Source organism: Tachypleus tridentatus, chromosome 8 (genome assembly GCF_004210375.1).
Source record: "Tachypleus tridentatus isolate NWPU-2018 chromosome 8, ASM421037v1, whole genome shotgun sequence".
Lineage (NCBI taxonomy): Eukaryota > Metazoa > Arthropoda > Merostomata > Xiphosura > Limulidae > Tachypleus > Tachypleus tridentatus.
Window position 1 is genome coordinate 158494844 of NC_134832.1, and position 26845 is coordinate 158521688.

Genomic DNA, 26845 nt, shown 5'->3' on the forward strand with positions numbered 1-26845 from the left:
AGTAATAACAATTTTAATATATTTTTAATCATAATTCTAGAACAAACGATGTTAGCATTATCTCTTGAAGCTAGCTTTGTTATAGACATCTGATGGTCTTTCAAAGAACTTATGTACGAGGTTTGACAGTCATTTACAATCAATAACACTACACAACACAAATTTTGTTCCTGGATAGTATGTGTTATTTCTCAATTGCTTATGTTGTAAAAGTACAGAAAATGGCCATTATTCCCTTCAAACTTTACTTTTGTAACCTGAATAATGAAATTTAAAAATTAACTTATTTTCTGTGAGAAAACGGGCAAATTTGCACATTTTCGCTTACATGAGGTCCAAATAAAACAACATATTAATCAAGAGTTACATGTATTGACACTAACGTTTATACAAAATGTTTATAAGTGAGTAGTTTTTCGAGAATTGCGACTGAAATGTAAATCACTTTCACGTATCAGTCCTTAAATATAGTCTCCATCTTGTTTTTGTTACACGCTCCCAGGTCACAAAAGCAAAGTTTGAAGACAAAAATAGGTCTTTTCTATTTATTTTAAACATAAGCAATTGTGAAATAACACTTTCTACCCAGGAGCAAGAAAATGTATTTTTTTTCTTTACATAGTGTAATAGACAAGCAATAAATATCAAAGTTGGATCCTCATTATACACAGAAAGTGGTTAAAAATAAAACCTTCCCATAATCTGTTTAACACTGTATTAAAGAAAGCAAAATAGAACTTTCCGTAAAGGAAGTAAATGTAGGGACGACTAATATAAAGTAAGGATGATTCAAATGCCATATCTACTATGTTATTTATATTGAATAATTGATATTTGCCATCCCTATAGTTATTTTCTTTTCCGAAAATATTTTTCTCTATTTGTTCGTTTGATAAAGCGAAGCATTCAGACTGAGATGAACTTTGAGTCTTTTATTTCACAACTGAGACTGAATAGTTTAAGACAGCTTCGAATGTATTTTTTCATTTAATATATATAATCTAAGGTTCATTAATTGAAGAAGAAAGATTTCGGGAAGTAGATAGTTTGAGTAGCGTCAGGATCCCGAGAAGCTGTAAAAACAAAAAAAAAGCTTTGTCAATTTCTGTTTCAACTGAGTTGAAACACAGCAAAATAAGTGATTCGGTTAATTTCAAGTGATAATTAAAGTGTCTGACGAGGCTTAAGTTTTTAGTATTTGTAAAACTGCACTTTTAATAATTAACACCTGTGTTAAATGATTTATTGTACGTCTTTATATGACCCTGATTTATAAACGTATTTCTTCTTGTGTAACTAAAAACGTTCATAGCCTGTCCTGTTTTTAATTATACCTTTCTATTACTTTAAAGCTAAACAGAAAGTTAATTGTTGCGAATGTTTGAGTTGCTTCAAGCTCTTTTATCTTACAATTGATAAGAATTAAAAAACAATTGTTGGTGGGCTGTCTGCCCCTAATTTAGCATTGTAAGACTAGAAGGAATGCAGCTAGTCATCACCACTTGAGCTACTCTTTTACCAGCGAATAGTGAGATTGACCGTAACATTATAACGCCCCACGCCTGGAAGATCAAGTATATTTTAAGGAAAGGGAATTCAAACCCGCGACCCTTGGATTACGAGTGGAGCGCCTTAACCAACTGGCCATGCCGGGCCTCAACATTAACTGACCAAATGTTCACTTTTTTCACATAAATTACTGTAAGGTATGTTAATTTTAAATTTTGCACAAAACTACACGAGGGCTACCTGCGCTAGCCGTCCCTAATTGAGTAGTGTAAAACAAGAGAAAAGTCAAATAGTCATCACCACCCACCGCGACCGATTACGAGAGAGTGATTTAACTACCTGGCCATGTCGGTCCGAGCTCTGAATAAACATTGAGAACGTGTACTTATGAAATGTTAACTTTAAATGCACTGATGGTCCAATAATTTTATTTTTAATATCCCAAATAATTGTTCAGTCTTTCTTTCCTCATTAATAAGTCTAAAAAGCTTTCCAAATCTAAACGTTAAATTACTTAACAACAATTTCTACTTACCTGGATAAAAGTTAATCATGGCCTTTATATTGAAATTTTCCATTTCTTTAGACACTTTTGTATCAAACTGCACGCTATACCTTTAACTATAACCACTTCTTAATTGGCCGTCAAGTCCTGCTCCACTTTCCAACCCACTGGCGAGACCTGCACCACTTCGTTAACCAAAGCCTGTCCTATCACTTACACTCAGTCCTCCACTACCAACCAACCCACTTTTAAGTCCTCCGTCGTCCCCCAATCCATCAGGAGCACCAGGGACTAATCCTTGACCATCATCGATTCCAAATCTGTTACTATATCCTGGTGATAACTCACTTCTACGACCTGCACCTTTTCCGATATCTCCACGATAACCAGTGGCCAGGTGGTAGTCTAAACCACCCCTATTTCCTTATCATCTATTAAATCTATTTCTCAATCTGCTCCCAAGTAAAGGGTTGAAGTAACGTCCCACACCATCACCAATTTCAAACAAGCTACTATATTCGTCTCTACGTAACAACCTACTTCTACGACATCCAACGTTTCTGAAGTTTCTAGAATAACTAGGGGCCAACTCATAATCTAAATCACCCTTACTTCCTGACTGTCTTTTACTTAAGCCATGTTTTATTTTGACGCCGTCATAACCGCTGTAATCTTCTTTTTCATAATATTATGCATCATTTTCGTCTCCAATGTAATCACTTTCAAAAACGTCTTGTTTACTTTCTGTAGTGTAGAACGTGACAATCAGCTACAGACCTGCAACCTGAAATAAAATGAAACGTCAGTTTTGTCTTATTTTAAAAGCTATTACAATCGTTTGTACTATTCCATCGGTGAAGAAAATGTGTAGAATGTATTGTTTGTTTCTTTTTTGAATTTCGCGCAAAGCTGTTCAAGGGCTATCTCCGATAGCCGTCCCTAATTTAGCAGTGTTAGACAAGAGGGAAGGAAGCTAATCATCACCAACCACCGCCAACTCTTGGGCTATACCTTTACCAGCGAATAGTGGGATTGACCGTCACATCATGACGTTCCCACGGTTGAAAGGGCGAGCATATTTTAGTGTGACAGGAATTCGAACCAGCGACACTCTGATTACGAGTCCTTATCCTCCCTAGCTGTGTCGTGCAGAATATAAAATAAAAGGTTCTTGTGTACATTATGTACACGTACGCACGTGTATATAACATTTCTGATTTGTAAGTTTTTTTATATTATTTGTTTAATTTCTATTTTTAAGTTTTATTAGATAGGTTGTTTGAAATTTATATAAATTAGGTATCAATTAGTTTAATCTACTTGAATTTAATAAGTATTATTGAAATTACAGGCGACATGCTCGTTAATTAACTATAATAGTATTTCGAACCTAATTTACTGAGTTTTGTTTATATTAACATTTGTTTTTGTTGTTATTGTCAAAGTATATATCATTCGAAGAGTTTTCCTGCCAATTCAACAAATATAAGCATATCTAGTGTTACGGTTTGGCTCGTTACTGGAAGGCTTTGATCCTAGACTCGGCATGTCTAGGTGGGTTAAGGCTCGTAATCTGAGGGTCGTGGGTTCGAATTCCCGTCACACCAAACATGCTCGCCCTTTCTTCCGTGAGTGTGTTATTATGTTTCGGTTAATCGCACTATTCGTTGGTAAAAGAGTAGCCCAAGAGTTGGCGGTGGGTGGTGATGAATAGCTGTCTTCCCTCTAGTCTTACACTGCTAAATTAGGGACGGCTATCGCAGATAGCCCTCGGGAATCTTTGCGTGAAATTCAAAAACAAACACACATTGACACTAAACACCAATAACGAATTAACCAATAACATCAAATATCTCAAGCTTTTTTAATAAATATTTAATTATACTTTGTTTGATTCACGTTGTTCTATAATTGTGTCAAATTCTTTGTAATCACTTATTAATCTTATCACTTAAAATAAAATATAATTTTAAACAGGAGGTTAGTCATGAGGGTCCATCCAGACGGAGTTATTTGAATTGAGCTTACGGGAAATATCCGTACCTGATTTCTAAGATATAAAACTTAATCTTTATGACTTAGCCACAGACAGACTTAGACAGGACAGTAAATACTGTTTGTTATATCGAAATAATCTCAAGCAACAAATCCAATCTCTTGTCTCTGACGAATTAAACCATAGTTTGGCAATATTATTAAGTCTTAGCATAATCCTTCTAATACTTACCACTGCCCTCGTATTCATAGTGTTGCAAAGAAGTAAAGTTGAATCTGGCTGTGAACTAGTTGGTAATATTAAAATGTTCATGAAAGGTTCATATTTATATAGCGAAAGTGATATAAACTAGTCATCCTAAAGTGAATATTTGTGAGAAACAGCCATGATGGGAATTATTATTGAATATGTGTTTTTTCTTCCATTCTTTTTAATAAAATAAGTGAAGTAATATATTAAATTTGTTTATCCCAGATATTTGACAGTCGAGAATACAAAAAACCTCTAAACTTCTTTTTGTAAAAATTGGAAATTTCCTAATTAATTTTCTGTAAGATATTAATTTAAAATTGAAAGTTTTATGATATCTGTAGTTTGTGATGCAAGAAAAATTTGTTTTATTCTAATTCAATTATTTTAAAGACCATATTAATAATCTTAAATCGGTTTCAAAGAAACTAAGTTCAAGATAATTAAAAGAGGCGACTTAACTAAAAGAAAGTTTGAAAAATCATCTCCTAGATTCTTGGCTAAAATTTACTTATAAGCCTAACACTAGTAATGTATGCCAAGAAAAACAGTGTTAAACTAATGAGTTACAGCCATCTAGGGTGCAAAATAGATAAATTACAGAATACATCTTATACAAGTTGGTACATATCAAAAGAATGGAAAATCATAATTTACGTTTTGTTTCTCTTCCGTATTTTTCCTTATTAATAATAACTCAAGCTTTCTATTTTCAAAAATAAAATTTGTTATGTACTTTCAAAATAAAAAGTTTTTTTTTATTTATTCTTACTTTTCCTCTAGCGGACAGTGTTATTAATATACTTGATAACGAGAAACCCACTTGAAATAAAAATGTATCTCAGAACGGCTTGTGTGGGTATTAACACTTTTATTGATAAGGACAGAACAACGTTTCTACCTTTCTGTATCACATTCAAATGTTATCTTTCTTAACCTGAAGATGACTTAGGAAGGTCGAAACATTGTTCTCTCCTCATCAATAAAAGGGTCTCGGCATGGTCAGATGGGTTGTCTTATAATCCGACTGTCACGGATTCAAAACCCCGTCGCACCAAATATGCTCACACTTTCAGCTGTTGGAGCATTATAATGTGACGGTCAATCCCACTATTCGTTGGTAAAAGAGTATCTCAAGAGTTGGTGGTGGGTGGTGATGACTAGCTGCCTTCCCTCTAGTCTTACACTGCTAAATTAGGAACGGCTAGCACAGATAGCCATCGAGTAGCTTTGTGCTAAATTCATAAAAAACTAAAAACAAAACTAATTATTTAAACTGAACTGTCTTCTTAATTTTCTGTTGTTTTATCAAAGTTATTAGTTGTTTGTTTGGTTTCCGTGCGTTATTAATTGTTTTATATTGTTGCTTAGGTATCGTGTACGTTGCTGTTTTTTAGTAGGCACTCCGTAATTATTTGACTATAACTGTCATTTTCTGATTTATTATTGGCTGTATACTTAACGTTACCTGGTAATATGTTCTCTAATTCACTTTGACATTCTAGCCAATTGGTTTTTTTGTACTCGAATTTGTCTTGTTTAAAGGTTTTGTCTTTGTGGGGAGCGAGATCGAAGACACACCGTACAGGAAGATGATCACTGTTTACATCTTTTCCCACATTAAAATTTAATAATTGATATAAAAGGATGTGAGGCAGATATCTAATATATAACTTGTATTTGTATCATACGGTGTATAAGTGGGTGTTTTGTCATTTAGCATTGCTATGTTATTATCCTCGATGAATTGTAATAGGTGTCTTCCATTTGTGTTTGTGGACAAACATCCAAAGCCTGTTGGTTCGGTTGGAATGTCGTGCTTTGCTAGCACAAAGTGCTAAAAATTCCAAAACACACAAACAAAACAAACAGTTCGTCTCAACTTGTTTTCTTTCGTTGCGTAGTTTGAACAAGAAGTCGTTGACGTAGCTGTCACATTCCACAGAAGACGAAAAAAGAAAAAAAGTCTGTTTTTTGTTTGTTTTTGGAATTTCGCACAAAGCTACTCGAGGGCTATCTGTGCTAGCCGTCCCTAATTTAGCAGTGTAAGACTAGAGGGAAGGCAGCTAGTCATCACCACACACCGCCAACTCTTGGGCTACTCTTTTACCAACGAATAGTGGGATTGACCGTCATATTATAACGCCCCCACGGCTGGGAGGGCGAGCATATTTAGCGCGACTCGGGCGCGAACCCGCGACCCTCGGATTACGAGTCGCACGCCCTACGCGCTCGGCCATGCCGGGCCGAAAAAAAGTCTCCAATGCGCAAGGGTCGAACTAATTGACACGTAAAAATAATTTTAAATAGATTTTCAACCCTTTACATAATCAACTCGGTCATTAAGCAACTTCTTCACTCTGAAAAATTTATTTAAAAAAACATTATTTTCAGACAGTTTCGAAAAAATGTACAAACGAAAATTTAATCATGTCATCACTGTTATTTCACTCCATTATACATTACCCGCCTTTTCGTGTCAGCTTTCCAACGCATACATTTTAATATACTTTTGTACAGGTGCCTTTTTAGGTTAAACCAACTACATTAGTCACGTGGCCAAAAATAAATCCTTCAGTGTTTATAATAAAACATTTATATAGGAGCAGTTTATTTTCTTAATTTCCATATTATTTTCGTTTTCAGGATAAACAGAGAAATAAGAAACGTTTCGTTTCCTTAATAATAATTTGTTGTTAGGAATTAAGCAAGAAGATACACAATAGGCTATCTGTGCTCTGAAAACTACTGGTATTGAAAGATTATTTTTAGTGGTGTAAGTATGCAGACATACCGGTGTGCCACTGGGGTTGGAATTAGACAAAGGATAATAAAAAATAAATTGACACTTCTAAATAAACCAGAAAGTATTCACTTAGAACAAGTAACAAGAATAAAACATACACAGGTATATCCAAACGCTTAAAATAATCTATTCTTAACCTTCATATGATATTTAACTATTATATTATTTTTCCTCAATGAGACCAGAATTCTTGACCTTTGACCTCGAAATTTAGTAACTCACGAATTATTATGTACAAATGTTTCATGTTAAAATCTAATCTGAACACTCAAGACATTAGAGTTATATGGTTAACAATGTGTAAATTCTGATTTTTTCTTGTTTTTAACTTTTTTATTAGTGCATTCAGTTTATTTCCCAGAAATAAAAAATATTGAAGTACACAAATAGATTTATAAACTAGTTGAAATTGTCTTGGGTTTCTTCGATTTTGATAAATATGATTTTAACTATTTAGATTACCAGTTGACGATTCTAAGCTTCGTTGTTTCTCTCTTTATATAGCAATTGTCTTTATGCTTATGTTTAAGTGTTGCTAGAAACCAAGAAAAAAACACACTTGTTAATAAAAATTTCTCATCTTTGAGATATTTGATGCTATTTTTTTCTCGTATTTTGACGTCATTTGGGACGTAAATTATAAAAGTATTTTTCAATTAGTTCCAAAACATATACAATGTTTAAGGTGCAAATCATATTCAAATGAATCATGTACAAATGAGTCTGAAACATTGCCTAATGGCCCTTTCGAGTCTATTAGGATCCAATTTCTGTTTGAAGCCACGAGAAAAACAATTTTAGATACATTTAAAAACATTCTTTATTGATGTTACTTGAGGCACGAAGTTTTCAGCATCTTGTTTGCGTTTAAGGGTCGAATACTTTTAGACGTTTTGAAGAATGGCCTAGAGTGTACAAGGGTGAGCTGAGTAGAAGTCTCAGTATGATAACTGATACCTAACTAAACAATTTGTCTTGAGTTACGATTTCGTTTAAAATAACATGTTGGCACTTTGTACAACCCCTACTTTTAATTTCGTGAAATGTGAAGGCTCAGTCAACTTTAACAGGCTTAGTTAGGCCTAACACTGAATGTTATACGACACTCGCATATGGTTCATTTCAAAACAACCCTGCCACATTTTATTATACTTGCCTATTGGTTTAGTAATAGTATTTGCATATTCTAATAAAATTATTGCAATGTCCAAAAAACTAAATCTGTCATACTTAAAACTTGATGTCAGAACATAAATCACACTTATTATTCATACACTTTATGGTAAAAGTTGAGTTTCAATTTTTTGAGACATATTTTCTTATGATAATACAAAAAACGAATTTCTATCTAAAGGAGAACGTACAAAGTATAGCATAATAGTCCTTTTTCTCTGAGGAACCACCCATCCCTCCCCATAATCCCCAATTATATTTCATGTAATATTCCAGGATACTAAACATTTCAATACCCGTGGAAGGCATATCACAAGTAGACCCTTCTGTTGTTTTGTACATAACGTCAAACAACCAACTGAACTGTCTTGTACAGTCCAGCACCACAATCCAGTTAGGGTTCATATCAACAGAAACAAAACATTTTTGTGAATGAATATATCTTCACTTACCTATTTATGTTTCGTTTGCTGCCCCTGTTTTATTATGTCACCAGTTTTATAACGGATAGTGTGTGTGTTTGTTTTTGCTTATTGCAAAGCCACATCAGGCTATCTGCTGAGTCCACCAAGGGAAATCGAACCAGCGAATTTTGCGTTGTAAGTCCATAGACTTACCGCTATGCCAGCGGAGGACAAAGTATAGCGAAAGCTATTGGCTTAGTGCAACAAGTTTTCTTTTGTGGTAAGTTTTAATTTTTGTGTCTCTCGTCAGCAAGTATAAAGTAGAATAGCTCCTTCTTCAGACGAGTGCTATTGAACAACATTAATAGTTTCGAATTTTCCTTAAACAACCCAAATTATAATAATCGTCTCGTCTTAGAAACAGGAACCTTGTTATAGTCTTTTCTCAGGACCGAGATGCTCCTAATCTTATTTTTCCGCACCTAAGAGGAATCGTAAAAATATTTGTTTTAAGAATTTGATAGATTACACACAATAATGAGAAGAAAGAACAACTTTATGAAGATTTTTTGTTTTACCTACGGTTTTGCCGTTAATAAAAACTAACGAAAATATTCCAAAAAATAACAACGTAGAGGTTCAAAGCAAGTTTTATCTTAATCTACACATGAATACAATCCATTAATAAAAGGTAAAACATTGTATGCTATGAACTGATTAAGGAAGTTTATTAAATAATGAATAGTTATAAGTTAGTTTGTTTTTGAAGTTTGCGCAAAGCTACACGAGAGCTATATGCGCTAGCCGTCCCTAATTTTGCAATGTAAGAAGGCATCTGGTCACCACCACCCACTGCCAACTCTTAGGCTACTTTTTTAACATCGAATATTGGGATTGACCTGTCACATTATAGTGCCCCTACATCTGAAAGGGCGAGCATGTATAGTGCGACTGGGATTCGAACCCGCAACCCTCAAATTACGAGTCAGACGCCTTAACCTATCTGGCCATGCTTCGCTAGTTATAAGTTGGTCCTAAAGCTGAATAATAGCTTATTATTAATAATTTAAGAAGGAGACCTAAATGTGTTTAGACACGAAAATACGAAAAAATAGATATTTTGTAAAACTGAATATGTTTCGTCTTCACCTTTTCAACGTTCTTAAATTTAATAATAACAGCAAAAGTACATTGGTTTAATATTTTTAGACCCCAATCTACTGTTTGGTAGGTTTCCCTTCAACAAGAAGATTAATTTAAGTGAGCTTTTCATTGAATTATTTTGTTTTCTGAAATATATCAACGCCTAGTGGTACAGAGACATATCTGCGGACTTACAAAGCTGGAAACCGGCTTTCGATAAACGTGGTGAGCAAAGCACAGATAACCCTTTCGTAGCTTTGTGTTTAACATCAAATAATCCTGAGATATATCCACCACAATTAACACAAGTAAATATCGTAAGTGAAATCACAATATAACTAGTTGTAATTTGCTAGAAAAAAGTAGTTTGAAGTTCCTGGATTGGGTCTTCAGTAACATAATTATGAAATGTCTGTTTCTTTTTGCCAAGAAAGTGATCAGTTTAAACACATTGCTGGAAGAAATTTGTTTCTATCTATATTTCAGCTTAGATAACTTCTTTTGTCACAAACAAACTGAATTAACATCCTTGTGCCTACAAACTGATAATTTTGGTGGCCTCTGTATCAGTCAGTCTGCAAAACTTACTAAATTCTGTAGCAATACTGAAAATGAAAGTTAAACATGAAAAACTATTGATCCATGTTTAAGAACTTGTTTTACACTAGACAAATTTATTTTTAGTTGCTTGCATTCATCAGTGATATGATTCAAGATTATAATATTACTCTTTATCATGCTAATATTTACATTGACTTTTCATGTGAAACAAGCCATTTTATTTTGATCTTTAATTTTTACTTTTAAATATTTGCTGGAGCATGTCTTTATAAATAAAAGTTATAGGCAGTGAACCAGTCATTTTTGTAACTATCTATGGTAAACTTAATGATTAATGTTATGAAGTATTTTCTTTAATTAAAACTTGGATATTCTTCACAAGTATAAAATATAAAACATTGCCTGAGGAAATATCTCAAGTCTTAATTAGTTGCAGCATGCCTGTTTCACTATGATGTAATTTTTGTGTAACTTTGTTGATGTGATAAAGAGATCATCATATCAAAGTAATGAAATATAAAATTAGAGCAGTCTGATGAGCAACGTTACAGTAATTACTCAACCATGAAGTTATAGTAAATGTTTACAGTCTGTACAAAGTGACCTGTATTAGCTGTATTTGTGTAAACTAGTATTTTGTAAAATAGTCACAACTGAGTTGTAAGTTATAAAAAGTTCTTAAATTTAATTTATCTTAAAATACAGAACAGTAAATAAAGAGGTAGAGTAAACAATAATATTTTCTAGTTTTGAACTTTTTTACTCATTTGGGGCTTGACTCAGTACTGAATATCAAGTCTCATAAAATTTTACAGTAAGATGTGAAACAAAATAATATTTTAGATTTAGCATGTGTACATTTCAAAATAACAAAAAGTCATAAATTACTATATCAGTACCTTAGAATTGCACTATAATTTATAAAACTCGATAACTTAGCTCTGTTTGAGTCATATTCAAAATTAAGTGTGCATTAGCAAGTGCTTCCAAAAATGGCAAGAGGTAGGTAGGGGCACTGAGACTAATTCAGTAAATGCAGCAAGCAGAAAAGATGGGAGATTCAATTTTCCATATTATAACTTCTCAATATCAGTAATTTGAGCTCCTAACTCATAAGAAACTATAGTCTTGGTATTTGGACATCACAAACTCTAATTTGAGCACATCATAAAATGCATAAAAACTGATATTTAGAAATTGTTTTGTTTTTTTTCAATATTTACTTATAAATAACAAATTTAACTGATATATAATACTAAAATTTGAATTATAATTTCCAATTTAAAACCAAACTCATTTGTTTTGAATTTCCAGCAAAGCTTTACGAGGGCTATCTGTGCTAGACTTCACTAATTTAGTAATGTGAGACTTAAGGGAAGGCAGTTAGTCATCACCACCCACCACCAACTCTTGGGCTTCTCTTTTACCAGTGAATGGTGGAATTGACCATCACATTTAATACCCCCACAGTTCAAAGGGCCAGCATGTTTGTTGTGACGAGGATTCAATCCCTTAACCCACGGGTTACGAGTTGAGTGCCTTAACCACCTGATTTGAAATTAGTGTTTTGAAGAAAATGTTTAATGAAAAATTTTGTTGTAAGTAAGTTTTTCTTATCCAGCTTTCACCATTGAGTCATAAAAATTGAAATGAATGTTATGATATTATGCCATTCAGTAGACATGTGGTATCAGAATGTGTATTTCCACCACCTCAGTTTCAAACTTCCAAAAGGAGTATGTAAGGTATGTTTTTCTATGTAACCATTTTTAAATAATACAAAATCATAAGTTATTTTATCCATACTATAAAATGCCATTGTATTAATCATTTTTATTAAGTAAACTGTATCTGGGCTGAAAACAAAAGCTTTTCAACATCACCCTTTCTTCATAAACTATAACAACAACAACAAAAGACAAGTTTACTTGTGAATACACTTTGCAAAGCCTGAGAAATTGTGCAGGAGGAACTGTGAACTTTTGACTGGTTATGCTGATTTCTCCAAGCCGGTTCACTTGGCTGTGGTTTTGCTAGATAGCAGACATAGGGATAGTGAAAATCTCCTTAATTCATTCATGCACGTCACTAATCAGATGACGAGACATTTGGCTAATCATTGAAATTAAATTTTCAAGTAACCATGGTTTATTCTTCAGAAAGCACACTAGCTGAGCGAGCACTCAGTTTATTAAACTAAGCCTCAGATTGGCCTTAATGTGTGGTATTCAAGTACAGTAATTCACACAGTTATAAGTAGCTGCAAAATACAAATTCCTAAATATTTTGCACAGAATTATTTCAAACATGAACAATAAGAAATCCCACCTAATATCATTATGCAATCACCAAAATAATCATCACTCAAACATTAAAACTAAGTCTCCGTCCAACTACTGTCTCATAGGTTTCTTAGGACTACAACAGGCTCATGGAGAATTGAACAAGAAGATGTGTAGATAGAGATGAAATCAATAACTTTAATACATATTCCACACTGTTAATTCTAACTCTGAACCTAGTGCACTGTACTACAGTCCATTTCACAGTAAGGAAGTACTAATTATTGTAATGATGTAAAATTGTCTCACTTCAGGATGACATGACAATAAAAACACAACTACAAGTGTTACAGCACAAAAGATACAGTATATAACATTTGCCTAAAATAAAAGATCATAATTCGTATAAGACTTGCATCTGATTTACATAGATACTTTAACTCCATTTAAAAAAAGTATGTAACAACAGAAAATGTAACATACTAAATAAAATAAGCAAAAATATTAAAAAATGTTTAGTGTTAAAACTATGAATCAAAACCAATTTATGAAAAACAATTAAAATTTATCATACAACTGGAATGGCTGCTGCAGACTTACTACATGCAGTGAAATATTAAACTACTTATGTACGACCAAACTGCTCCCAAAAATAATTTTCTGATCATGACTTCATCAGTAACTAAAACAGTAAAAAACCACTATTTGTGTGAACCTCAGCAGACACAATTACAATGTTAATCATAAACTGGGTTCTTTTTATAAATCATTGAATCATCATGATGTACAAGCACACAGAAATGAACTGAAAACTGCTGAGAATGATGAACATGATATTGATGAAATAACTTTGTTGAAGACCAGTATTTTGTAGAATACAATCACATTTCAGTTGTAATGCAGTACATTTTATGTATATTTATACATATTATTATTATTATTACTGTCTACAAATAAATCTTGAAATATCAATTACTTATCATAGAGCACAGAACATTAAGTAAAGAAATACAGGAAAACAATGATGTTTCCTTCTCAATGAATGTGTACTTACTTTCCACAGTTTGCTAAGCCTTGTCACATTTTACAACTGAAGTACCGTGTTTCTCCGATAATAAGACCTACCCATAAAATAAGACCTAGTGTGATTTTTGGGGATAGTTTTAATATAAGCCCTACCCTTAAAATAAGCCCTAGTTAAGAGTGGCAGGAAGAAGAAAGAAATAAAAAAAATTAATTTATTAATTAGTTTAATAGTTAGTTAATCAGTTTGTTTAAGTATTAATCAGTTAGTTTAATAGTTTAATGCTCATGCTCAACATGAGAGAGTAGGTGCGAAAATTCTACAAGAAATTGAGTTAAGTGAAAACTCAGCAGGAATTTTAAAAACAGATGATTTGCAAGACATTCCAGAGGATGATGATATGATTGTTTTTTGAATAAATTCCTGTTAATGAGTTTGTGAATGTTTTTCGTAATTTCTATTTATTTAGAGGTCTTATAATTTTTACTTTGTAGCTTCATTTTTTCAATATATCAAAATAAGACATCCCCCGAAAATAAGCCCTAGTGTCATATTTTGGAGTGAAAATTAATGTAAGCCCTGTCTTATTTTCGGAGAAACACGGTATGTAAAATATTTTTCTTGTTTTATATACACATTGATATAAAGAACATCATAGGTTATATTTAAGTACCACAGATTTCTAGTGTAATTAATAATTCTTATTAATTAAAATGTATTTATGTCTAAAAATATTTTTAAACATCATTCATCTCACCTTTCCTTGTGAGTCTACAACAAAAAAAAAATGGATCTACCCATGAAGACACTTTTCAAACCTAAAATACCATGTAGGTAAAAATTCTGAGCTTTCAATTGGTTATAAACATTTCATAGAACAAAGTAAGAATGTGTAAACAATCATTTCCAAAAACCAAAGAAACAGACAGAATTAACTTTTTTGATTTTCTAATAATAGTAATATTTCAGAAAATAGATAAGAATGAAGTTTTTTTATTTTATATTTTAGCTTGTCAAAATTTGTTAATTTAAATTTCTATTTGTGAAAAAGTATAAACTTTGCCTTTGGACATCAGAAATATAATTTAAATAAAGAAGCATGTAGTACAGTACATGACAAAAAAATTTGATATTTAGGAATTTGTTTTAATATTTATTTTTAAATTAATTAATTATTGTGTACTATTACATTTGAATTACATGCTACGACATATATTCATAAAATAATGGTTCAATAAAATTTTGAATGTAAATCTACAAATGTGATAACATCCCCTGACCCCTACACATAGTAATAGGGTTAAGAAGGTGTGGAATGAAACAAATGCAATTACTAGTATAAAATGATAAATAACATTCAAGATACCAGAAGCAATACTTAAAGATTATATATGCTATTACACTGTTGTAACATGCATTTTGAAAGCACAGTCTTCGTATACTGTATGGTTTATGGAAAACATGCATGAAAGAGTGGTGTGATTTGGACATGAAAGCTTTCTAATAGCATCTTTTGCAAGGGCAACAATGCTGCAGACACACAAAACTTGGTTTTGGTAAATACCAACAAAATCATGTCAACAATAAAGAAGGGTACATATTTTCATTGTAGCAGTAACTTGGTTGTTCAACATCATAATACTATTGTATTAATTTACCACATGTAGGTGTGTGAATTTCTACACATTACATGTGGGATTTAGAGCATAATGAAGGCTGATCACTAAGATGTTACTGACTAGTCATAGCGTATCATTAGTTGAAATATATCATGCAGACTCTCCCTTCAGAGTTACACAAAGAGGGATATCTATGAATGGGTTAACATTCAAAGAATCATATCCATAGTTTCATGAAATAGTTGTATTGTACTTTATACTTCCTTGTGTATGTGAAACTTTATTGTTGTAAGATGTAGAAGCTACTTCTCTGAATACTTGTAATCTGATTTGATGAGTGATCAACTAAAGAGAGGGAATGGATATGGTCAGATTTATATGATTGCTAGGCAGAGTTAGCAGCAGTGCTTGTGGAACTTGTACATGCTTGGAGCATGGTTTAGTTGTATTTTTTAAAATTAAAGTTTGATGAAGTTAAGCTATATTGCCCTCGTTAAGCAAGAATAAATTTGTGTCTAAGAGAAATAATCTCAGGTTAAAAGAACAATGGAAAACATCCAAGAATCATTATAAATTTGTACTGGCACATCTGTCTTAAGTAATGTAGTACTAATATTAAGAGTCATATATTAGTTATTTACCTTTTTCTAAATTTGAATCAGGAACAGCAAGATAGTTGTACTATATTTTCTATTCCTTTTCTTTGTTATGTAGAAAATTAAATTTGATAACGGTGTGTTAGCTAAGATGTTATCATTTTTATGATATGCATGGTTTATAGTGTACATTCAGGTAGATTTGATTAGTATGTAGCTTACCTAGTTGCAGCCAACAGTAAATAATATTCCACAGTTTTGAAATATATATGGATGAGTGCAAAGTGAATTGTTTTAATTTGACTGTATACACAATGTGTAGTTATTCTCAATTTACTGAATATATAACAACCACGTATATACCTTTTCATAACTTGTAATGACTACATACACAACTGTGTACAGTATTTTGCTCGTGATTATGTAGTTCAGACTGTATAACTTTAAAAATAAAATTCCAAGACAGACATGAATGTAGTTTAAAGTTTAAAATCAACTGTATTATGGTTATCTATTTATTTTCATTTACCTCTACACAAACAAATTGTACTTGACACTCATAAATGTACAGTTATAGTAATGTTGTCTTACATGACATATTTTAAACTTGAAGTGACCTGAACAAATCATTTTATTTAAGGCATAATGAACATTAAATTTTTAACACATACATAAGCTTTTAACTTTAGGTTTAAGTTAGTTTTACTTCTGTTTAGCATTGTTTTCACCAGAATTGTATGTTTTTACTAAATAGGTTTGCCATACATTTTTATGTAGAATGAGCAGGCTTGATAAATGGTGACCTTCAAGTCATTTGTTAAAAGTGGTATGGGGTATTATCCATATTAATATTTAGAACTCTGTTGTTTCTTGTGTGTGTTTAACTGTTGGTTGTTGTGGAGGAGTGAATTTGAACTTGAGTACGAAAACAAAACAGGTTATTGTAATATTCTAGATGTAAGAAATAGTGTGTTATAATGAACTTTACAAAATCATACTGTTTACTAAGATTGTGGGAGTTTTAATATTTTCTTACAAAACCGTAAGAATGCTACTATATTTTTATTTGAAATGTTTCCAGGGTCTTTTGCTTATAATGCTGTACTGGTATCTCTCACTTTCTTAATATTTTCTTGAAATGTTGCCTGTGATAAAGTTTGTTTGCTATTCTTTCTATTACTTTTATATTGTTTTAATAATTTCACATTGTGCTTTTGCTGTTTTTTTTATCTCATGAATTGTTTGTACTGTCTTACTGTATGGGTATTGTAGTTAGTAATTTAGTCTACATATTGCTTGCTGCACATGAAGTGGCTACTTCAAGTTTATCCATTTAAGAACTTTAAAGATTTATACTGAATACTATTCTGTTTTTTCTCAAAGTTTTTATTGTAACATTAAATGAATAGCAGTAAAACTTGTCAAACAGTTAACTTTCTTATAATTCTATATTTAACTGGAAAAGAAAAGCTATGCAAATTTTACATGACTTGAATCTTGATTGCCCAGGAATTAGTTAAAATGTTAAAAATAAATTGGGACAAAATTGAGATTTTGTGTTCAGAACAAGATTTAGTGTGAACAAAACTGTATTTTTCTTCTTTACAGAACTATAAGATTTTAAGCCTTTTTGACTGTGTGAATCGCCTTCAAGTTTGCAGCTCCTTGTCGTCATGTCAGTGAGGCTGAACAAGATTAATGTGAAGAAACCTGTGAAGGAAGAATCTGTCCATCAGAAGGAAAGGTACCAATAAACAGGTGAAACTATGGGGGTAGAGGTGTCAGTCACTCCACAGCACGTACACGTTTGTCCATTTCCTTTTTTTTTCAAACATTAAATTTCTTGAAGTGAGCTAAACATACATAGTGAAGCTCCTACAGTAACATCTGGAGGGCATTATAAAGGCAGGGGATCAATAAAATGGGGTTTTACTTTTTAAGCAATCTGATGCAAAACCGTTTATGAGAGAGTGGTCACAGAAGGCTGTGGATTTCCTCTACTCCATATGGGTTGATCGATGTAGATCTCTTATTCCTTTCAGTCAATCTTACAAACCCTTTTAAAATGTAAAATTGAACAGCAGTTTTTTTTATATCAACATTTAATATGTGTAAATGTGTCAATTATTTTTAAAGCTGACATTTGTATTTCCAAGCTCACAGCAGGCAAGTTCTAATTATGGACAGTGTTTTATAATGGCGAAAAAGAGCACTTTTGGAGCATAAGAGGAGAAAGGCAGGTACATAAGTTCACCCATCCACCTCCATTGTTTGTGTTATTGAGCTCCTATTAAAAACAAAACTATCAAATGTCTTGTGATGACTGAAATGTTGTTCTAGAAGGCTCTGTGCCTTATTGTGAGATAAGAAATAGAGTACTTTTAGTAATTATTTTAAGTATAAAATGAAAGAACACATTTGTTTAAAACTGTTATTGTGTTATGAGAATTACATACAATTCAAAATGCTTTATATGATTGGGTGAATATCACCTAGATTTTACATGTGGAGAGAAAATTGTAGTTACCAGTTCTTATGTTGCTAGGACCCTGATGAGATGTTTGTTAGCATTATAAGCATAACATCAAAGCTTAAAATGGAATGGGATGTTGTTGTTTTGTTTTTTATAGGTACTATAAAACAACTCCGCTGTCTCAAAACTGTCTTCGGTCTACACCAAATATCTTACTCTCTTTCTTTTCCTTTTCATTCAAGTACAAATGGTAAGATACAACACAAAGTAACAGTGAAACAAAGTGCATCCAACAGATGCATACAGGTTTTCAGTAAGGAGTCTAATTAGTATATCCACTGCTGTGAATAGTAGTTAACAACTGTTGGCTTCTTGGAAGGGTAAGGTTCAATAGACAGTGCAATAAATACTTCCTGGATAGAGGAACTACATTTCTTTTCTTAAAATGTCATGTAAGAGGGGGATAGGAACAAAAGAAATGAACCCTTTCATTACAGACTCGGTGTGTGTGACTTTGTTCATAATCATCAGTTTCCACACTGTAACTTTTAAAATGATACGTGTATCTTCACAAAATCTGACTAGCTTTCTGTAAATATTACTAGTATTTTGTATACAAAAAATTAAAAGTTTTTGATCAAGTATTTTCACTAAAATTAAGTTATCTTTTCAAATTCAAGAATTGTTCAAACTAGTCCACTTTCTCTTTTCCTCCTCTTCAAAAACTGCATTACAACAAACTTTAAGTGTTTTCAATCAATGGCAAGTAGTGTAGTGACTAGAAAATATAAGTTCAGTGTTATAAGATAGAATACACTGTTTAATGTAGGTGGTGGTAATTTATTTTGTGAGTTAATATTTCATGACTGTTTTGTTTCACAATAAGAAAGTTGAAAGCAGATGGTTATTGTGAGTTGTGTAATTGATATCAAGGCTACAGAGATTTCTAGAATACCTCAATGTCAGATATAAATAGTGTCAACAACCATATAATAAGAGGCTACAGAGTAGGAAGTGAGCCAAAAATAAAGCCAAGGAAAAAAGAGTTTCAGTCAGAGAGAAGTTAGAAAATGTGAAATGAATTATTTAAAATAGAGAAAAATAGTTTGGCTTGTCAACTGCATTTTAAACCAATTGAATTTGTCCAAAATGGATTTTTGTCAAGAAGAGAATCATACAGTATTTAGATCCAGTTGTGATACATGTAGTGTGAAGAATTTGTCATGTTTCACTTGTTTTGAACATATTTTAAAACAAGTGGAATGCATGCTGTTCATTTATTTTTGAATTTATCTCCAAAAAGTGGCAAACATCCACTGTAAAAGTATCCTTAGTCCAACACACAAATTTAAATTATTATATACACTATTTAAAAGTGAGGTTTTAACTGAAATGAAATCAGAACATTGGAATAATTGTGGTTCTTCAAAAAGCTGTCGGAGTGGGTGTGTTTTTAGGTCTAATGCACCAGTGTCCAACTGTATTTCATAGTCACCAAAACTGTTTAAAATGTGTTAACATTTTCACTTTGAGGCAAAAAAATTAACTGTGTTTTTAAAGATGGGTAAAAAATACATAGTAATGTTTTCAATTATTTATTAATAAAATTAATTATACAAAAAAATAGGTGGTAGAAGTGAAGCACCTGTTCACCACAGGTCAATAGGTGTTTTGGCATGTGGCAAGTGGTGACCATGTTGGACACCATAGGACTGAGAGATCTAGAGCAGGTGAAAAACAATACTCTTTTCTCTCTTCACATGTTGTCTGAGAAAAAAGGAAAATAACTTTCTAAATCCTGTCATGATTTGTTGAAGGTAGAATTAGGTGGTGTACAGATACCAAAAACCTCATTGCTATATTGTGTATATGTTCAAAACACAAAAATCTGTGTCTGTCTCTTATTCCATTATCTAACTAATCCGGGTTCACTGGACCAGTCTTAACCAAACTGTGTATAATGTTTTCAAAGGAGCAAAAACAGTAGTGCTTTCAATAGATGACTATCCTTCTTAATGAGGGTAAATGTGAAGATAATTTGGAAGTGGCCATGCTAATGGATGGTTTCTAACTCCTCCACCCCATTATTGCTGTTATTGAACACTTTGATTGAGTTAACATCAATTATATTCATTGATGCACAGAGCACACAAACATTTAATATATACATCTTGAAGACTGCTTGGCTCTCTTTGGAGGAATTAAATGAACAAAGATGACTGCCTTTGTTACAATAATGCATAAACTGAGATGAAGTTTCTATTTCAACATCCACCATAAGGCTGGTATAAAAAGCTGTTGTTTGAGTGGTAATTTCTTACTTTGACCTATCTGTAAGACACTTCTGTAGCCATTGGTTTTCTATTAAATAATCATGTAAAACACTAGAAAGATGTCATGAGCTGGTTGTTGAAAGCAGGTAACAGAATGCACCCCTACTGACATTACAATTGATACTACCTCTTTCTACAGGGTCATAATGACCATTATACAGTCTAGTAAATGAATGTTATAAATGAATTGTATGAAAATCAGGATTTTTCTCATTTATCATATCTTCCACCTCCAGATTTTGTTTAAGTTCATGTACAAATAAAGGACAGGTACCTCAGCTTGATAAATATGAAACATAAAATTCTGAGTTATTTTTATGATTCGAGCTCAGAACTTCTTACTAGGGCACGTGCTAGTTGACTTCTAGGTGTTGCTGTACCTAACATGAGTCATCACAGATGGTACCTGCTGCTTCATGGGATAGTTCACCAGGTATTAACTTGTGTGTGAATTTGTATTATTAATGACTCAAAAGTAATATGTTCTTCTGGATTATTGCCATCTAAGTTGATTGGCCAGTTACAAGGAGAACATAAATCATGTAATTTGTTTCTGTTTTGAAAGAATTGTGACCTGTAAAGTGCAGCATTTTTATCTATGTATATGTTGAGTCTGCAGTGCATATTTTAATAATAATTTTTTCCTTTTGAGTCTGTTTTAATTTTCATTCCATTTGTCAATTTTATTTTGCAAAGTGGTAAACATGTGAACTGATTATAGATTATCAAAAAGTTAGAACTTGTGTTTGGTAAAGTCCATGTTCTTTATGATGTAATATTTTCTCACACTAATCTTCCATCTCAATAAATCATCAAGCCTGTCAGTATGCAGGGTGTGGATTACACGAATGCCTCTATTTTTGTAAACTACAATAATTAATCACATCAGTACTTCCAAAGTTGATTTTTCATACTATGGATCTCTGATAAAGCTGTTTAAAGTTTATTTTATATAGCCTTGACAGAACCAATGGGGGCATCTAGTCAACTGTAAAAGTGTTATCAAAGTAGCCATTATTCTAAACCAAAACATATATGGTTAAGGTGGAATAGAATACTCTTCATCCCTACCATGTCTTGTATTGAGTGAATCAGTATGGTTTGTATTTAAAAATAGGTCTTTGTGGTTATCCATTGCATTGTTTCAAGTGTTGTTGTTCCTTCAGACTCTCCATTGTGTTTTATGCCCTCACTTTTCTTCTAATGAAGATTGATAGCCCTCATTACATTCCAGTTTTCCCATAAGTACCACATCTTTCTTATATGGGTGAAATGTATACCTGGCTCAGTCTCCCACATCAGTTCTCCAAATTTGACTTTCTTGTCTTCAGGTGTGTCCTCTGGATGGCTTTGGAGAATGGTTCTTTTCTTCTCTCAAACTGTTTCTTCCACCTATTCAATGTAAGATTCTTGCTATATGTTGATATGACATAATGCACTGTATTGGAAGTTGTAATTCACCCAAACTGTAAATGTATTTATGGAAGGTTCTTACCAAATTTCACACTTCCCATCTTACCTCTTCATTAAAACCTGATGCTTCCAAATTCTAAGAGAACTCAGTGATATCTGGTAGAATTGAACTGGTGAAGTCATAAGCAAAATGAGAATACCTTACTTTATAATTTTAATGAATAATTTGCAATTAAGAGGAGGCAGAAACTTGTGACATGCTTGAAAACAAGGTTTACAAAATGATGGCAGCATTGAATAAGAATATCTATTGATGTAAAAGGATTGTTTGTTTGTTTTATAATTTTGTGAAAGCTACCTGAGGTCTATCTCCACTAGCCATCCTTAATTTAGCAGTGTGAGACAAGAGGGAAGACAGCTAGTCATCACCACTCACTGCCAACTTTTGGGCTACTTCTCTACCAATGAATATTAGGATTGACTGTAACATTAGAAGGCCCTTACAGCTGAAAGGTTGAGCATGTTTGGTGTGATGGGGATTGGAACTAGCAATCGTCAAATTACAAGTTGAGGGTCTTAACTGTCTGGTTATTCTAGGCCTGTGTGAAAGGAGATAAGTACTTATTGGAAGTTAATTTTTAGTACAAAAAATTATAAATATCACAACAATTTTATAAAATATGTGATGTAGATTAAAAATAAGTATGCAGATTAATCAGTCTGTAGAATGGTATTCCTGAAGTATTGAAAATATGATTCAAATTATAAAATTTAGTAATTTTAAATATTAAAAACATCTAATACTTTTATGACCTGCCAAGGAAAGAAAAAAAATGTAGTGTTGGTAATTTGATTCATCCAAAAACAGCTTACATCAATAAGGGTTTGTATTCAGTTGTAATTATTTCAGTCCCAGTAAAAATAGTTGCATAACTCAGAAAGTATTAAAAATGTATAACTAAATAATTGTACATTTTGATTTAAAGAGGAGATATGACAAATTATGAAGAGTAAAATAACAGTGTAGAAATACATTATTTCCAAGGAACTTTCAAAGTGTGATCAGAGTCATGGTTACAAGGTTTATAGATCAAAAAATTCCATAGTGTTATTACTATTGTAAGGATTAAAACCATACATTTACTAAAATAGATTAATTTCTGCATATAATCTAAGCAGAACTGTTGTATTAAATATTCCAAACTTACATCATATTATGAGGACATTGTGAATGTAACAGCTGCACACACTTCCAAAAGGTTATTAATATAACTTGGAGGGACGGTGCTTACTTGTGTGAATATAATGCACCATTTATTTTTTATCAGTATCTTAGAGTTGAATTCATATAATTAAAAAGTAATTGTGCACAATTTTCTAACTGTTGTAAAATAAACATACAATTTTATCACCTTACAAAAATATAAGACTAGAAACATGTGTTAATCCATTACTTTTCAAAAGGTACAATAATTTTATAAGTAGCATGTGGTAATATGTTCACGTTGTAGCACATTACAAATTCTAATGATACTTTTATTGTTTCAGAGGTTCAGGAACTATCTACACAGCCATAGTAACTGCTACTGGGTTTTAAGTTGCAATTAAAGAGATCAATGAAAACCAGGAAAAGAGCTTATCGTCACCGAACTTATAGTGGTGGACAAAAGTAAACATCCAAACCATCGTCAACTATTTGGTTAGCTATCTTGTTGGTGATGAGCTTTGGGTTAGTCTTATTAATGTTACATTTTAGTTAATTTTTGTATTTTTAATCTTACCTGTTATAAATTGTATGCTAACATATTGTCTTTATTTAATTAAATGGTCAATTTCAAGCAATTTTACAAATTTTAGAATATTTTGATGTATCACTCTCACAGGTTTGCTTTGTTTAAATTGTAGTTGTAAGTAATACGTGACAGTTTTATTGTGGGAGGTTGCAGCCACATTTGGTTCTGACATAATGACTTTTTCAATTCATTCCATATATAAATAACTTTGAAATAACTTTATATATTTCTGTTCTAAGCTTCTACCAGTATGTTATCTCCAGCCAGCACTCTTTAGTTTTTTATTATGCTTGTTTCAACTTCTTTATATGTACGTGTGTTATGTACATGGTTGTTGAAATTATTTTATTCAAGAAAGGTTGAGTTTGTTGAATTATTTGCAGCTTATACAGTACTCTCAAATGTAGCATTATTTACAAAGCTGTAAACATTGTTTATTGTGTAATACAATAAATATTAAGTTTTCAGTCTCTTACACAAAATACAATCCAGTGTAATCTTTTATAAATGTTGGGAATCAGATCACAGCATTGGCATTTAAATTAGAGTTAATTTTATAAGGCTTACTAGTAGTTATTTCTGTTTTCTTTTTCTTTCGCATGATAACTTTATTGCCTGGTTGACACTTGGCATTGGTTGGTTCCAGAATTAATAAAAAGGAAAAAGTACGGACCAGAGGTTTACATCTGGTTTCTTGGTATTTCGTCAGAAAAATTCTGACATGGTAAGTGTAGGTAACCAGTACTTACAGCCAAGGAATAAGAGTTGATTGAAGTTCAATTTTCTCCTTGTTTGGGTATCTTGCATTTTTCTCTTTTGTGAATTGTTTAAGTTTTAAAAGTTACAAGTCCATGAAATTAGATGGAAAGTTAAATACTTTAATGCAACAATAATATAAAAATGTGATTTAATAAATCTCAGAGGGACTTCCAGTGGATAAAGGTAATAATGAACAATGGAATGATGACAGCAACACTGAATATTTAACAAGACTATATACAATTACAAACAGTTAATTATTGAATCTTGTGGAGTGTATGATATAATAATCTTTAAAATGCATAAAGTATAGTGTTTTCTGCCACAATATCACTACCATCTTGTTAAACCCCTATAAATAAATAGTAACATGTTAGGTAATTCACTCAGGGTGTTCTGCTACTGTAAAGTTATATTTTGTTGAGATATTTCGACAGTATTACGGAGTATTATCCAAAGATTTGTACATTCCGATGTCATGGGTGTCAAGTGACATGAGTCAGTAATAGTGCATGAAGCAGATAGTATTTTTGTGTTTTGTAAGTAAGGTATATTCTATCTCTGTAATGCTAGTCTCATTAACAGAATTAGTTATAATTTCTGATATATACAGGGTGAACCAAAAGTAGGTGGACAGTAAAAAAACATTTATTTAGAGATCACGTATGCGTACAACTATATGTAATAAGACAATTATATTAATAAAAATAAAATGTTATTTATTAACGCAAATGCTCAAATTGTTTTCCTTCCTAAAAGAGATTTCCAATACTCTTTTAACACCCATATTCTTTTATCTGTATTTAAAGTATTTGACATTATGGGTTCTATTAACAATCTAAAAAAAAGAAAACAGATTAAATTAAAACAAATGTAATTATACAATTGTAATTATATAACACAAATAATATAGTTGCAACATAGTTATAATATACAATTGCATTAATATAACCGATACATAAACCTATTCCAAATGCTGTCCACCTACTTTTGGCTCACCCTGTATAATTGTTTTCATTATATATACATGTATATTTTTATTATCAGAATTATTTTGTGTTGTTAAGTTATTGATTTAGTCATCAAGTCACACTCCTTTTTTCAGGTACTTGATTTAATATTAACAAATGGAAACCAAACAATGAAAATAAAGATAACCTGCCTACAGATTTTCAAGACTTTCTAGACAGGTGTCTAGAAGTGGACGTAAATAAACGCCACATTGCCTCTGAACTCTTATTAAAGATATGGTATAAATTACTGTTATTTTACTCAGATATTTTGGTTTACTTTGAACCTATTATCTTGATAACATACACCAAAAAGCAGTACCAGTATGTTTAGTTTCATTTAGGCCCATCCTACAGTACTGTGCAAAAGTGTTAGGACAAAGTCAAAAATCAGATTTCAGGCAGCTTTCAAAAAACATCTGAAGATAAATCACAGGTAAAATATCAATATTTTATTATTCTTCACATTTAGTGCAAGAAAAATTTAGTGAGAGTTCAACAAACAGTGAATATTTGTTGTGTCTCCTTTTACTTTAATAACTATGGAAAGTCTTTCAGGCTTTGTTACAAGATGTTTAATCATGGTGTCCTTTGGGAGTTTAGTCAAAATGTCTCTGATACACTCCCATATAGTTTCATTGGAAGTAGCTTTTGGTTTCTCAAGTTTTTTGATTTATGAAATTCCAAATCTGCTCATTTGAGATGGGGCTCTTAGGGAACTATTGTATTATTTGAATAACTCCAGTGGCTTATTTCTCAGCTAAGTAATTTCTGCATACGTTGGATGAGTGTTTGGGGTCATTATCCTCTTGGTAGTAGAACTGGGTCTGCCATGATGGATCATTATTTAGTGGTCCATTATTCCAACTATTTTACAGAAATTTCCTGTCATCTCTACAGAAAAACACCTCAAACCATCACATTGCCTCTCCCATGCTTTATCACAGGTTCTGTGCATTGAAATAAGAATCTTTCATCTTTCTTCTGCTGGATGTACAATGTACACTTTGAGTAAACTATTTCAAACTTTGACTTTTCCATCCATATTACTTCTTTTCAATTATCAGCAGTCCAGTTTCTTGTCAATACACGGAGAACAAAGTGAAGGTTTTTAAATGCTACATGATCAAATATTCTATCATCATTGACTTATCTTGATATTGTAGATCTGGACAAATTTCTTTCATTTGGTACATG

General features: G+C 32.0%; 1 protein-coding gene and 1 long non-coding RNA gene across 30 annotated transcripts in view; one reads left to right on the forward strand and one right to left on the reverse strand.

Moving 5' to 3' along the window:
* Positions 1-26845, reverse strand: part of LOC143223814 (dynein axonemal heavy chain 6-like) — a 753870-nt gene that overhangs the window by 640778 nt on the left and 86247 nt on the right. The gene's annotated exons all lie outside the window — the stretch shown is intronic.
* LOC143223815 (uncharacterized) overlaps positions 9580-26845 on the forward strand; it is a 47650-nt gene continuing 30384 nt past the window's right edge. The window contains exons 1-5 of one of the 18 annotated variants that reach the window (XR_013013124.1): positions 9585-10102; positions 11661-12091; positions 17476-17611; positions 23635-23815; positions 24526-24603. This is a non-coding gene — a long non-coding RNA (uncharacterized LOC143223815). Of the gene's footprint in view, positions 10103-11660; positions 12092-17475; positions 17626-22440; positions 22984-23634; positions 23816-24525; positions 24604-25743; positions 26311-26845 lie in introns of those variants that run through there. The other 17 variants (XR_013013131.1, XR_013013121.1, XR_013013126.1 and 14 more) reach the window with 17 other exon arrangements.